The sequence below is a fragment of the Balaenoptera musculus genome, chromosome 5, assembly GCF_009873245.2.
Source record: "Balaenoptera musculus isolate JJ_BM4_2016_0621 chromosome 5, mBalMus1.pri.v3, whole genome shotgun sequence".
NCBI lineage: Eukaryota > Metazoa > Chordata > Mammalia > Artiodactyla > Balaenopteridae > Balaenoptera > Balaenoptera musculus.
In genome coordinates, this window is record NC_045789.1 from 100,159,567 (window position 1) to 100,174,537 (window position 14,971).

Sequence of the window (14,971 nt, forward strand, 5' to 3'; positions counted from 1 at the left end):
TCTTGCTAGTTGTTTGGCAAAGGGTGTCCTGCACTAAAGATTGCTGGTCGTTGAATGGAGCTGGGTCTTGATGTTGAGATGGAGATCTCTGAGAGATTTTCGCCGTTTGATATTACGTGGAGCTGGGAGGTCTCTTGTGGACCAGTGTTCTGAACTTGGCTCTCCCACCTCAGAGGCACAGCCCTGATGCCTGGCTGGAGCACCAAGAGCCTGTCCTCCACACCTCTCAGAATAAAAGGGAGAAAAAAAAGAAAGAAAGAAAGAAGAAGATAAAATAAAATAAAATAAAATAAAGTAGAATAAAATAAAATAAAGTTATTAAAATGAAAAATAAAAAATAATTATTAAGAAAAAAATTTTTTTTAAGTAATTAAAAAAAAAAAAAAAAAGGACGGACAGAACCCTAGGACAAATGGTAAAAGCAAAGCTATACAGACAAACTCACACAGAAGCATACACATACACACTCACAAAAAGAGAAAAAGGGGAAAAAAATATATGTATCGTTGCTCCCAAAGTCCACCTCCTCAATTTGGGATGATTTGTTTTCTATTCAGGTATTCCACAGATGCAGGATACATCAAGTTGATTGTGGAGATTTAATCCGCTATTCCTGAGGCTACTGGGACAAATTTCCCTTTCTCTTCTTTCTTTGCTCAGCTCCTGGTGTTCAGCTTTGGATTTGGACCTGCCTCTGCAGGTAGGTCACCTGAGGGCGTTTGTTCTTTGCTCAGACAGGACGGGGTTAAGGGGTTAAAGGAGCAGCTGATTCGGGGGCTCTGGCTCACTCAGGCCAGAGGGAGGGAGGGGTATGGATGCGAGGTGAGCCTGTGGTGGCAGAGGCCGGAGTGATGTTGCACCAGCATGAGGCGCGCCGTGTGTTCTCCCTGGGAAGCTGTCCCTGGATCACGGGACCCTGGCCATGGCGGGCTGCACAGGCTCCTGGGAGGGGAAGTGTGGATAGTGACCTGTGCTTGCTCACAGGCTTCTTGGTGGCTGCAGCAGCAGCCTTAGCATCCCATACCCGTCTCTGGGGTCCGCGCTGATAGCCGCGGCTTGCGCCCGTCTCTGGAGCTCCTTTAAGCAGCGCTCTGAATACCCTCTCCTCGTGCACCAGGAAACAAAGAGGCAAGAAAAAGTCCCTTGCCTGTTCGGCAGCTCCAGACCTTTTCCCGGACTCCCTCCCGGCTAGCTGTGGTGCGCTAACCCCTTCAGGCTGTGTTCACACCGCCAACCCCAGTCCTCTCCCTGCGATCCGACCACAGCCCGAGCCTCAGCTCCCAGCCCGCGCCCGCCCCGGTGGGTGAGCAGACAAGCCTCTCGGGCTGGTGAGTGCTGGTCAGCACCAATCCTCTGTATGGGAATCTCTCTGCTTTGCCCTCCGCACCCTGTTGCTGCGCTCTCCTCCACGGCTCTGAAGCTTCCCCTCTCCGCCACCTCCCGTCTCTGCCCCCGGAGGGGCTTCCTAGTGTGTGGAAACCTTTCCTCCTTCACAGCTCCCTCCCACTGGTGCAGGTCCCATCCCTATTCTTTTATCTGTTGTTTCTTTTTTCTTTTGCCCTACCCAGGTACGTGGGGAGTTTCTTGCCTTTTGGGGGGTCTGACGTCTTCTGCCAGCGTTCAGTAGGTGTTCTGTAGGAGCAGTTCCACGTGTAGATGTATTCCTGATGTACTTGTGGGGAAGAAGGTGATCTCCGTGTCTTACTCTTCTGCCATCTTGAAGCTCCTCTTCTCCTAACTCTTAATTCTCCTTTTCAGTATGATGAGCCGTTAGATGTAACCATATGACTCTCATAGCAGATAAAAAGAGTGAAATATTTATTCTGGATTCAGATCTCCATCTTTAGTTAATTCATGATTTTTTCTAAATCCCTTGACTGACCCAGACCTTATTTTCCTCAGTGTTATAAATATTGCAATTTATGTCAAGAACCAAGCACATAGCAGAAGCTCAGTGTGTGGCAGTGATGAATAGAGAGAAGGGGTGGGGGAGAAAACAGGGAGGAAGAAAAGTGAAATGGAAATCAGGTTCTTTTTTTGTGTGTAAAATATTCTTTTACCAACTATAAATTTCTATATAAGTCTTAAATGGACAATTCCTTAACTCTTGGGTACTGCAGTCCGTTGAATGAACATACATTTTAGAGTTGTGTATTCTTAAACTTTTATTATTGCTTCATACCCTGTGGTGTGCTGGTACATGTTGAACAGCTGGCTCTCAGGGCAGGGGCCAGGGCTGCTTCCTAGCAATTTCTGATTTACATGTTGTAAACAATTCCACTGTGGCTGATTTCTGCTACCAAAGTGACACCCCTGAACACAGAGTGGGCTCTTATAAGCTGGTGTGAGCTGGGTTCAGTGTACCTCCCACAATGTAACCCTGCAGAAAAATTCTCTGAGACTCAGTTTCCTGGTCCATAAAATGGGTGTATCAGTAGATGTCTCCCAGATGTAGGGCCATTGGGCAGATTAAATATGACAGTTCATAGAACTGCCAAGCACAGTGCCTGTTACTCAGCAGTGAACAATGAATATTGGCCCCTTCTTCTTATTTTTTATTTTTAAAAATTTTTTATTGGAGTATAGTTGATTTACAATGTTGTGTTAGTTTCTGCTGTACAGCAAAGTGAATCAGTTTTATATATACATATATATGTCTTCATAAAACTCTTTTTAGATTCTTTTCCCATATAAGTAACTACAGAGTATTGAGTAGAGTTCCCTGTGTTATACAGTAGGTCCTTGTTGATTATCTGTTTTATATATAGTAGTGTGTATATGTCAATCCCAATCTCCCAGTTTGTCCCTCCCCTTCCTTTCCCCTCTGATAACCATAAGATTGTTTTCTACATCTGTGACTCTGTTTCTGTTGTGTAAATAAGTTCATTTGTACCATTTTTTTTAGATTCCATGTATAAGCGATATCATGCGATATTTGTCCTTCTCTGTCTGACTTACTTCACTCAGTTGACAATCTCTAGGTCCATCCATGTGGCCCCTTCTTTTTAAAGATAATTGAAGGTTAAAAGTGCAAAAAATTTCTTCAAGGTTGTGTTGATAGAGAAGTGGGAAGAGAACCAAGTTCTCTTAAAAGAAACAATATTTCTCTTATTTCTGCACCTTCTTTTTTATTCTACCTCTATAATAATCTAAACATTTTTCCTTGGCTCTCATTTCATCTGATGAGAGCTATCTGGTCAATCACAGAAAGGACAAAATAAATGAGAAACCATAACTATGGCCTTGGTGCCATGTTTCCTTTATAAATAAAATGAATCTTTCAGAATATTCTGTCTGATAAAATGACATAGCCAAGGCCCTAAAGCTGAATTTATAAGATCTTAATATACAGGTTTCAGGATTTTAATAAAAAGTGTTAAAGCACTTGATTTACTATAGTGGTTGAAAAACAAATGGCTATACACACAAAGATATGTATATATGTATATATATAATATATATACATACATATGTACACATACATATATTCATATTTATACATAAATCTGTATGTGTTCATATACATATATATTAGATTACAATATTTTATTCATAAATTTTTATGTGATTTGGAACAAGGAAACCAAGAAATAATTAGTTTGTTGATTTATTTTCTCATTTATTTATTCATTCATTATTTTAATCATTCAGGCATTACATCTTTATAGAATATCTGCCACATGTCAGACATTGGGCTAGGCAAGAGGTCATACAAAGATGAATTGTACAGGTCCCTTGCACTGTAGGAATTAACTAACTCCTGGGAAGATAGAAATATACAAAGATAATTACAATTTTAAAAAGTGCAGAGCATCATGATAAAAATAAAAATGGGAGACAGTTTTTCTTCAGTTTTGTAAAGTAATGATTTTGCAGGGAACCAGGTGGAAGGGAGTATCGCTTTTAAGACAGTTTTAACTTTTTGCTTATATACTGACATTGAAGGACAGAAACAGAGCATTGGCTCCCAATAATTCAACATAGAATCGTCTCTTTGAGCTCCCATACTGAGTATTACGTAAGACTTGTTACACCCTGGGTTCAAAGTCTACCAGTACCCACATGGTGACACATTTGTTGGCCTGTAGATGGCAGGCTTCGCTCATTGTTTCAGTGGATTTTATCTACTCCTGTTAGATGCCCTGTTAAACTTTGCGCCACAGCAGTCTAACCCTCTGTCTAGCACCGTTCCGCAAACGAGTTACGTATTTATTTACTTGGTTCATCTTAAAACCTTGTGGTGCGACATATTCTTATGTCAGGAATTTTTAATGTTCCTGAGCATTTTGTGAGCACAGCTCATAAATGTGTGTGTAGGCAAGACTTAAGCTTGAAAGACTTTTGATCTTCAGATGTAAATAAGGAATTATTTAAGAAAAAAAGTTGATACTGTAGAAAAATCCGGTAAATTAAAAATAGAGGTCACTAACCCCGAATATAAACGTGCCTGCTAAGCACAGGCACTCTGCAACACCTCCACACCTGTCTCTTCTCTGAGATTATGGAAATCTGTGAGCATTTGGCCCCAGGGCTGGAATTATTTCAAATAAGCAGGCATTTATTGACTTTCCACTATGTGCAAGACACTGCATTAGGTGATAAGGGAATATGTAGTTGAATAAGCATAAAAACCTGGCCTTTGAGACTCATAATTTTAGGGAGGAAGCTAATAATAATGCAGCTAGAATGTTATATCAGAAATTCCAGCAAGGTGCTATGAGAGTGGAGGGAGAGAGGATATTACATCCAATAATGGTGGATGGAATATTTGTGGAAAAGTTGGAATTATAATTGGCTGAGGGATTATACACAGAAACTTCAAGGGCAGCTCTGAGGAGAAAGCACTCCAAACATTTGCATTATTTGGAATTTTGCAAGCTGCTTAGAGGCAAAAACTGTGTGCCCCTTGTTCCTTTTTCCCCCATTTTCTGTAATGCATAAGGAAATATTCAATGAAATGGAATTTTAGATTTCATGGTCAACAAATCCATATAATTCCAAAATAAATGAGTCTCTGTCCTCTATGCAATTTACTGTATTTCTTAAAATAATTATATACTACATTAAAATATAGCTATTTGGCAACTTTATAGTTTTTAATATATGCTTATTGTAAAAAGTTGCAAAATTCAAGAAAAATATTAGATAGTAATAAAAGTAACCTGCAATCCTACCTCCCTGATAAAGCTATTCCTGATATTTCAGTGTTAAATAAACTTTGCTTAAATAAGCATCCTAATAGCATGGTGTCTACATTTATTAAAAGCTACTAAAATCAGGCTAAAATTATTGACACATAAAGCCAGTCACAAGCACAATGACATTTTCCTGCCTTGTTAAAAATTGTAAGTGATCAATGAAATGGATTTCCATTTTGAAACTAGAAAAAAATAACTATGCATTTTTTTCCCAGTGACATCTCATCTCTGGGCTTTGTATCTAAAAGGTTTGGATTGAAGTTTCAGCTAAAATAAGTTATTTATTGGGTAGTTGCTTCTCTTTATGAAACTCTATTTCCTTTTCTATAAAGTAATGTCATAATATCTACTCTCATTTGTGAGATTGAAGAGTAGCTGTGTGCTGGACCTGACACATAACAGGCACTCATGAAGTGTAATCCCCACCCCCGCCTTATGTCAAGTAAGTCCCTTTTCTCTTGCTCACTGAGAATTTCTGAGAAGCTTGTCAACATTGCCCTAGTCTAGGATTTCTCAGTCTCAGTGCTATTGACATTAGGGTCAGATAAATTTTGTTATAGGGGCTGTAGGATGCTGTATGATATTTATCAGTATCCCTGTTCTCTACTTGAGGGATGCCAGTGGCAACTTTTCTAGTTGTAGTAATCAAAAATATTTTCAGACATTGTCAAATGTCTTCTAGGTAGCAGAATCACCCTGAATTGAGAATCACTGCCTTAGTCCCTTAAAGAATGCCTGTTCAGTGGCTATAGTGGGTGGGAAACGTCTCTCTCTAACAGACCCGTGCTGTACACCATCGGCTGCACAGCTGCAACTCTGGTTGTGAATATTCAAGCCCTGCCTTCCCCAGATTTATTCAGCAGATACTGTGACCCCTTACTGCCCTTCCCTGCATCACTTACTTCATGAGAAGTCTTGGGCACAATAGTTTATGTCTCAGCATCATTTTTCCCAGATAGCTCATGAAGTCTATAACTCTCTTATTTTTTAAAATTTTTATTTATCTATTTATTTATTTTTGGCTGTGTTGGGTCTTCCTTGTGGTGCACGGGCTTCTCATTGAGGTGGCTTCTCTTGTTGTGGAACATGGGCTCTAGGCACGTGGGTAGTTGTGGTGCATGGGCTCTAGAGTGCAGACTCAGTAGTTGTGGCACACAGGCTTAGTTGCTCCGTGGCATGTGAGATCTTCCTGGACCAAGGCTCAAACCCGTGTCCCCTGCATTTGCAGGTGGATTTCTTAACCACTGCACCACCAGGGAAGCCTTATAACTCTCCGTGTTGCCATAAGTTAATTATCTGGTTTGTCTCAGGTAAATGCTTCACCCATTGAATTAGCCTCTCCAACTGCACACCCAGTCTATCCAAGTGGGCTTCATCCCTTGGTCCTGCTTAGTCGTTTGGTTTCCCACTGGCACTGTATTAAACCACAGGACACTTGGCTGAGACCCTGGCATCTTTCATAGTTTGGAATCATTTTAACCTTCCAGGAACTTGGGTCTCTATATTCTCAGTGACTGATATATATATATATATATACACATATATAGGGTTATATAGTTATATATATAATTCTTGGAAGGAGGGGTCATATTGTTTGAATATGACTGTGATGAATATCTCTATGAAATAAGGACAATAAAATTGCATCAAGATTTGAGCTAAACCATACTGTCTATACTTGTCTTTTGTTTTCTATCTTGATTATCTTTTTCTGCCATTTTATGACTTTACAGAGTGTACACAATTATACTTATGTTTCTTCATTTATTTAGGTGACTTCAAGCATGTTTGACAGTTCTGTCATATTTCTTACCGTAACAGCTCTGCCTGCATGGAAGGGCATGAGGTTCTGCACAACACCTAACACCATCCAGTTTCCTTTCTGACAATGTTATGATTTTCATGCCTAAATAGATGTTTAGTTGAAAATAGGCTGACCTCTGAGAAACACCTCTTCACTACCTCCCTGAAATTATAGATACTTTCCCGCAAGAACTTCCTATTTTAGTGTATTTGTACCTGACCATGCTATTGGGTATCCTTGGATATCAAATTAGGTTCAAATAAAGTAAAACTTTTTACCATACTGCATATTGAACTTCTGGAATGGTTTTGGCCATATCAAATTCCTTTATTCATATTTTTCTAGATTTCACTTTATTTTTTTCCTCCCATGTGTTCTACAACCTAGTGTTAGTCAATATTTCTCAAAAAGCAGAATCTCAGGGCTTGAGTGTCCAAATCAAGATAACGGAGTAGGAAGATCTGAACTCACCTTCTCCCATGGACACAACAAAATGACAACTACATAGAGAACAACTCTCTCTGAGAACAACCTGAAGTCTAACAGATCAGATTTTCTTTAAGTAAGGATATTTTAAAAAGGTCACATGGTGATGGGTAGGAGGGGCAGAGATTCGGTCTAGTCAGAACTCACACCTGGTATGACACTCCACAAACTGGAAGAATATTACAACTGCAGAGGTCTCCCCTGAGGAATGAGGGGTCCAAGCCCCATATCAGGCTCCCCAGTCCAGGGACCCTCACTGGGAAGGTGAGCCCCCATAACATCTGGCTTTGGAAACCATCAGGGCTTATGTGGGACAGAGCCAGAGGGCTGTGGGAAACTGAGACTCTGCTGCTGAAGGGTTCACACTCAAACTCACCTGCTCCAAGTTCCAATGGAGAGTAAGCAGCAAGAAGAGTACCTAAGTCATATGAGATTGAGATTCATTGACTAATTTTAGAGCATGTGCTGGAGGGGCAGGAATCTTGTAGAATTTTCTCTGAGGATGAAATTGCTGGCTAGTACCATTTAAAAAAAACATAGCCAGCCTTCACCTAGAAGTTGCAGCCAGGCTTTATAGGGTGGGGACTGTCCTTACTTACCAATGTGTCTGCAGTAGTCACAGTTGAGTCATGCAATGAGCCGGGCCAGGGACATGGCTACAACAATTATTGCCCAACCGCAACAGGAGGGCACATACAGCCCACACAGGGGATATCCCTGGAGCACCTGGCTCTAGTGACCAGGGAGTACTGTGCCTCTGGGCCCCACAAGACACCTTCTACATAAGGCCACTTTTTCTAGTCTGCAAAATACAGCTGATATGCAAATACATACAAACAAAGAGAGTTAAGCAAAATGAGGAGACAAAAGTATAGCTTTCAAATGAAAGAAAGACAAAACCTCAGAAAAAGAACTAAGAAAAATGGAAGTAAGCAATTTACTAGGTACAGAGTTCAAAGTAATAGTCATAAAGATGCTCACAGAACTCAGGGGATGATTGGATGAATGCAGTGAAAACTTCAACAAAGTGATAGAAACTATAAAAAATAACCAGTCAGAACTCAGAATACTATAAATGAAATGGAAAAAACACTAGAAAAAACACTAGATTAGAAGGTGAAGAAGAATGAGTCAGTGATCTGGAAGATAGGGTAGTAGAAGTATCCCAGTTGAAATAGCAAAAAAAAAAAAAAAAAAAAATTACAAAAATGAAGATAGTTTAAGGGACCTCTGGGACAATATCAAGTATACCAACATTCACATTATAGGGGTTCCAGAAGGAAAAGAGAGAGAGAGAAGGGGACAGAACACCTATTTCAAGAAATAATGGCTGAAAACTCTCCTAACCTGAAAAAGGAAACATACATCTAAGTCCAGGAATCACAAAATATTCCAAATAAGATAAACCCAAACAGACCCACACCAAGACACATTATAATCAAAATGTTAAAAGTTAAAGATAAAGAGAGAATCTTAAAATCATCCAGAGAAAACAATTGCTTATATACAAGGGAATCCCTATAAGACTATCAGCTGATATTTCAGCAGAAACTTTACAGGTCAGAAGAGACTGGCAAAATATATTCTAAGTGCCAAAAGGAAAAAATATATATATAACTATGAATACTCTATCTGACAAGGTTATCATTCAGAACTGAAGGAGAGATAAAGAGTTTCCCAGACAAGTATAAGTTAAAGGAGCTCATCACCACTAAACAAGCCTTAAAAGAAATGTTAAAGGAACTTCTTTAAATGAAGAAGAAAAAGCTATAACTAGAAACAAGAAAATTATGAAAGCAAAAATCTCACCGGTAAAGGCAAACTTAGGTTAAAAGTTGTGGAACAAACATCTATAAAGAGAGTATGAAGGTTAAAAGACAAAAGTAGTAAAATAAATCTATATTAAAAAAAAATAAAGTGATATACAAAATAAAAAAGATGTAAAATATGATGTCAAAAACATAAAATGTGTGAGGAGGTGTAAAAATGTAGTACTTTAATAATGTGCTTGAACTTTAGTGACCATCAACTTAAAATAGACTACTATATACGTAGGCTGTTATATATGAACCTCATAAAAACCACAAACTGAAAACTAAAGCAGATACAGAAAAATAGAGAGAGAAGAATACAAACATAACAGTAAATAAAGTCATCAATTCACAAGGGAAGAAAACAAGATAGGAAGAAAAGAACAGACAAGAACTACACAAACTACCAGAACACAAGTTAAAAAAAATGGTAATAAGTATATACACGTCAACAGTTACTTTAAGGGCAAATGGACTAAATTCTCCAGTCAAAAGATACAGAGTTGCTGAACAGATTTTTAAAAATCCATATATATGCTTCCTATAAGACACTTACTTCAAATCTAAAGACACACATAGACTGAAAGTAAAGGAATGGAAAAGATTTCCATGCAAATGGAAACAAGAAGAAAGCTGGGGTAGCATTACTTATATCAGAAAAAATGACCTTTAAAACAAAGACAGTAACAAGAAACAAAGACAGAAATTGCATTATAATAAAGGAATCATCCCAATAAAGGGCTTTAAAAATTGTAAATATATATGAACCCAACATAGGAGAACCTAAATATACAAAGCAAATATTAACAAAAATAAAGAGAGAGGTTGATAGTAATACAATAATATTAGGGACCTTAACACCCCACTTGCATTAATGGATAGATCACGCAGACAGAAAATCAATAAGAAAACAATTTCACTGGTCTTAGATAACACAGACCAGAGGCACTTAATAAATATATACAGAATATTCAACCCCAAAACAAAAGAATACACATTATTTTCAAGTGCACCTGGACATTCTTCAGGATAGATCACATGCTGGGTCAGAATGGATCTCCAGGATAGATCACAAAAAAGTCTCAATAAAATTAAGAATATAGAAATCATGTCAAGCATCTTTTCCAAACACAGTGGTATGAAACTAGAAATCAATTACAAAAAGAAAATTGGAAAGAAAAACACACACACACAAACAAGTGGAGACTAACCAACATGCTACTAAGCAATTAGTGGGTCAGTGAAGAAATCAAAGAAGAAATAAAAAAATGAACATAATCAATCATGGAGAATCTAAGATTTCAACTGTTCCCACTAAATCTCTGGTGTCTCCCAATATATGTCAGTATTTAACATTCTCTGCAATCCTTTGTTTAAACCTATGCAAGGACATCATTTCAAATTATTTTATATTGACATCCTCCATTGTGTGTGTTCTGCACGCACGTGTGTGTGTGAAGGTGTGTGTATGTGTAGTAGAGAGAATGTAGAAGTTACAAGTTACAAGGTGTTATAGATTAAAGGAGGAAGGGTCATCTTTAATTGGGTTTCCCCAGTAGTAGAGTATGAGATGAAGTTTTGAATGCAAATAGTATCTTGGGTGATCCCAGGAAACACTGGTAAGGAGCAGAGAAATAATACAGAAAAAGGAACACAACTGTATTATTACAGGTCTTCTGAGAGGCAGACACCAAGATGGGATTAGAAGTATAATTATTTTATTAGGGGAAAACATCTGTACGAAAGAAAATGGGGAGGACCTAGGAAAAGCTGAGAAGTAGATTTCCTTCCTTCCCTCTTCCTTCTTTGTGAAGGAGAAAGGGAAGGAAGGAAGGTTGGTTGGAAGCTTCTTAGATTGTTAAGGGAGTTTGCTAAGGTCTACAGGGAATTCTTGAACCCTAGTAAACTATCAGAGGAGTATTGCATCTGCCTTAGTATCCCTGTATCTCTCAGTTATTGGCTGAGAGAAATCCATGGGAAGCATGGTCTTGGTGCAAAAGTGGTATTGGAGTTGAGAACAAAGCAGATGGGGCTCGCAATTCATTTCCTGCAGTCAGAGATCTGGCAGGTGTATTCTCAAAGCCACCACAGAAGCCAATTCAAGGTGCATTAGTGAACGTGCTAATGACATGGGCATTTGGGCTCAATCTTGCTCAGGATGTCTGAACACTGTGAACAGACTTCAAAGACCCTCCTACCTGAGGGATGAGGAAGCTGAGATGCTCATCCACTAGATGCTAAGTGGCATTTCCTGAGGACTGTTCACAGGAGCATCAACCACCTGGTACCTCTGGCCTGCCCCACGCTCAACCAGAGAAAGCCCCCAGGCAGAGAAGCACAGGTACCTGAGCAGGAGGTCACTGGCACACACAAAATGGAAAATACCAAGAGGATATTGGCAGAGCACCAGCAGAATCCATGACTCTGAGCTAAGGAAAAAGAGAAGCAAATTTTCCTGAATTTAGCTAATCATTTGTTCTTGAGCCTTTCTAGGTTTTTCAAGATTTGAGGAAAGTCAAGTAGCATTTTCTTTCTGTTTATGATTTCCCTCTGAGACTATCATTGCTTTAGGCAAATGTATTCATGTGAAGAATCATTTTTCTCCATGTCTGAAACTGTAATAAATGTCAACACTTTTTTGGCAATTCCAGCTAATGCTGCAAACCTACCATTAACGAAATTGAAATTACATATGTTAGGACCCTGGATCAATTTATTTCAAGGGACATCCAAGATAATTCTGGACAAGCAGTGAAATTTCTCCACTTCTGCGGCTCTGAGCCTCTTTCTGGACAATGAAGATGAGATTTCTACTCGCTTTTCTTTTTCTGCTCAGTTTCTTCTCATTCGTACATAATGCACACACACACACAAAATGCTAGCTTTATTAATTCCCCTCCAATCTGGCTGGCATCCTCTCTAAAATACTTAGTAAAACCAGTAACTCAGGAAACAAAGTTTAAGACTTTAATGTATGTTTAGTGGAGCCTCTAAGATGTTTAATGAATAGTTCTTAAATTTCCCTAAGAATCATAAGATATTGGGGCAAAAAGTAAGTTCAGACAATATCAGTGGTTTATTTTACAGGCGAGAAGAATAAGTGCCAGAGAAGGAAGCGACTTGCCCAGAGCCATACATCTTGTTAGTGACAGAGCTAACACCAGAATTAAGGTTGTCTGACACCCGGGCTAATAATTTTCCATAGAATTTGATAATTATAATTTTAATAACAATAAAATAGTAAGAAGAAATGGTCTTTGTTATGTTCTAAGTTCTGGTATAAAGACTTTTTGTACATTGTCTCGAAAAAGGAAATCTTTAATAAGATAATGGGTCATTTAGGAGGCAGTGCAGCAACCTGGTTTAAGAGCAGAGAGCCTCTAGGATCAGAATGCTGGTGTCAAATTCTAACTCTAACATATATTACCTGCATGACACAGAGTGATCTCCCTGTGCCTTTTTTTCTCCATGGTAAGTACTAATACCTATCTCAGGATTGTTAGAAGGATTGTATGGGATTATACAAGCAGAGTCCCTAGGTGGATGATGGTGAGTATTCAATAAAGATGAGCTATTACAAAGCCATCTTCACAACAGCTCTCTAAGGCAGATTTTATCATCCTTATTGTACAGATGAGGAAACAGAAATTTACGAAGGTGTCTCAGCAGCAAGTGGAAGAGCTGTATCTCAAACTCACCGACTGAGTTTTACCCACCTTGCTTCTCGTTTTCTCGTGCTGATTCTCATGCAATGATAATATATCCGTCATTTAACTTAAAATATGTTTCTCATCCCATTTGGCAAATCACATCCCTCTTCTTGGATGCAATCTCTCTCCCTGGGTCTTATAATGCTTCTTGAAGTGGCCAGTGTGGTTTTCATCACATACTCTTCTTCATTGGATAGGTCATGGCCCTGTATCAAGGCCAATGTTACTCATTTTCAGAAAAAAAAAAATCATCTTCAATTCCTCAATATTAAACCTAATGATGACTTTTTATCAACAGTATTTGAGACAGATTTTTTGCCTTTTTATAAGTTTTGTGAAATGATTGCTACAGTTATTCCTTTGCATTTCAGTTTATATAGTATAGTTCACATATCTGTAGGTCTCCTACTGTCCCTGGACTTTGCCCTTGCTTTTAGAGAGCTCATAATTAAGGAAGAAAATACTGGGACCATAAACAAATTATCTATCATGAGGCAAATATCCGTTGAATAGGAGAAGATGTAGACTATAAAATGCACCCTAATGAAGTGTAACTTGTAATGTGAGTTTTAAAGACTAGAGCCACAAATTGTAGAGTATCAATGCTGTGCTTGAACCAAAGTATATAACTACTCTAAGAACTTGGAACAGAGAGAAATTAAGCTGTAAGATAATGTAAACAGACAGAGAAAAGAGATGCAGAATTATCTGAAGCAGAATATAGTGCCTGGGATAACTAGACTCCAGAGTGACATTTTCAAATATATTAATATACCTATAAAATAATGTGCCAATAAGAATGGATTTGTCTTGTAGTATAGAAAGAGAAGAAACAGAGGACTGTATGATCACAGTGTCCAAGCTATCAGTTGCCACTGGCAAGGATCACCATGAATATGTTAGCCCAATTGCCCTCGACCATGCGACTTTTTTCACAGTTCTTGTTTTCATGCTTACTGAAGGGCATTAAAGAGATACTGCACCGATGACAAAGACTTTGACTGTTTACATTCTCTGACAATGATTTCTCATGGTTACTTGATGACTGTTTCTGGTTGTGATTTGGTGTCCCTGTTCATTAGTTACAGAGGAAGAAAAGACTAAACAAGAGATAGATCTGAACATCTCTGGCCCACAAGATGATTATATTTCTCATTGTAAATTGATAAAATGACACACTGAGGACATATTGGTTTTGTATTTGTTTACTTCGTGAGTCATTCTCTTAGTGTCTTGTCATTACTGGGGGCTAGTTAAGCAGTATCTGGGCCCTTAAAGTGGAGTAGAATCCAGTGAGAATCTCTCTTAGAAGACACTTCACCATTTCCAGATCCATGTCTATCTTCTATTGATGACTACACCTTTAAAGGCAAAATATTATTTTCCAAGATTCTTTGAGGGAAGTAAAAGACCTTATTAGGTAAAGACCTTATTAGGTAAACACCTTGATGGTCACATTGGGGTTGATTCTGAGGGTTGAGAGCATGGTTTGGAAGAGATGAACTCTGAATATAAGATGAAAAGGGATTTAGGACTGAGGTAAAGAGAGGCATGAGAGAATAAAGAGAGGTATGATTGCATGACACTCATTAACATAGAAGAAAACTGAATCCCTATTTGGTATAAATGGCCAATGTAATTTTTGTATTGCAGGGATACATTAGAATTTTTTTCAGTCTTCTGTGTAAATAGAAGTTTCATATAGATGGATAGGTATGTTATTGTTATTTTTGTTGTTGGACTCAAGAGAAGAGAGCTACGTATCAGGTTTGTTTTGACATGTGCCTGAATAGAGACATCATCTACATGATGATCCACAAATTGAGTTAATTCAGAAGAAGGAGAAACTGCTAATCAGGGGTACCTGGAGAAAATGTGAGTCATTTCCTCCCAGAATCCCTGGAATGCTTGAAAAGGGTGAATTCTACATTGATTTGAATCTGAAAGCACAGGGTATATCTG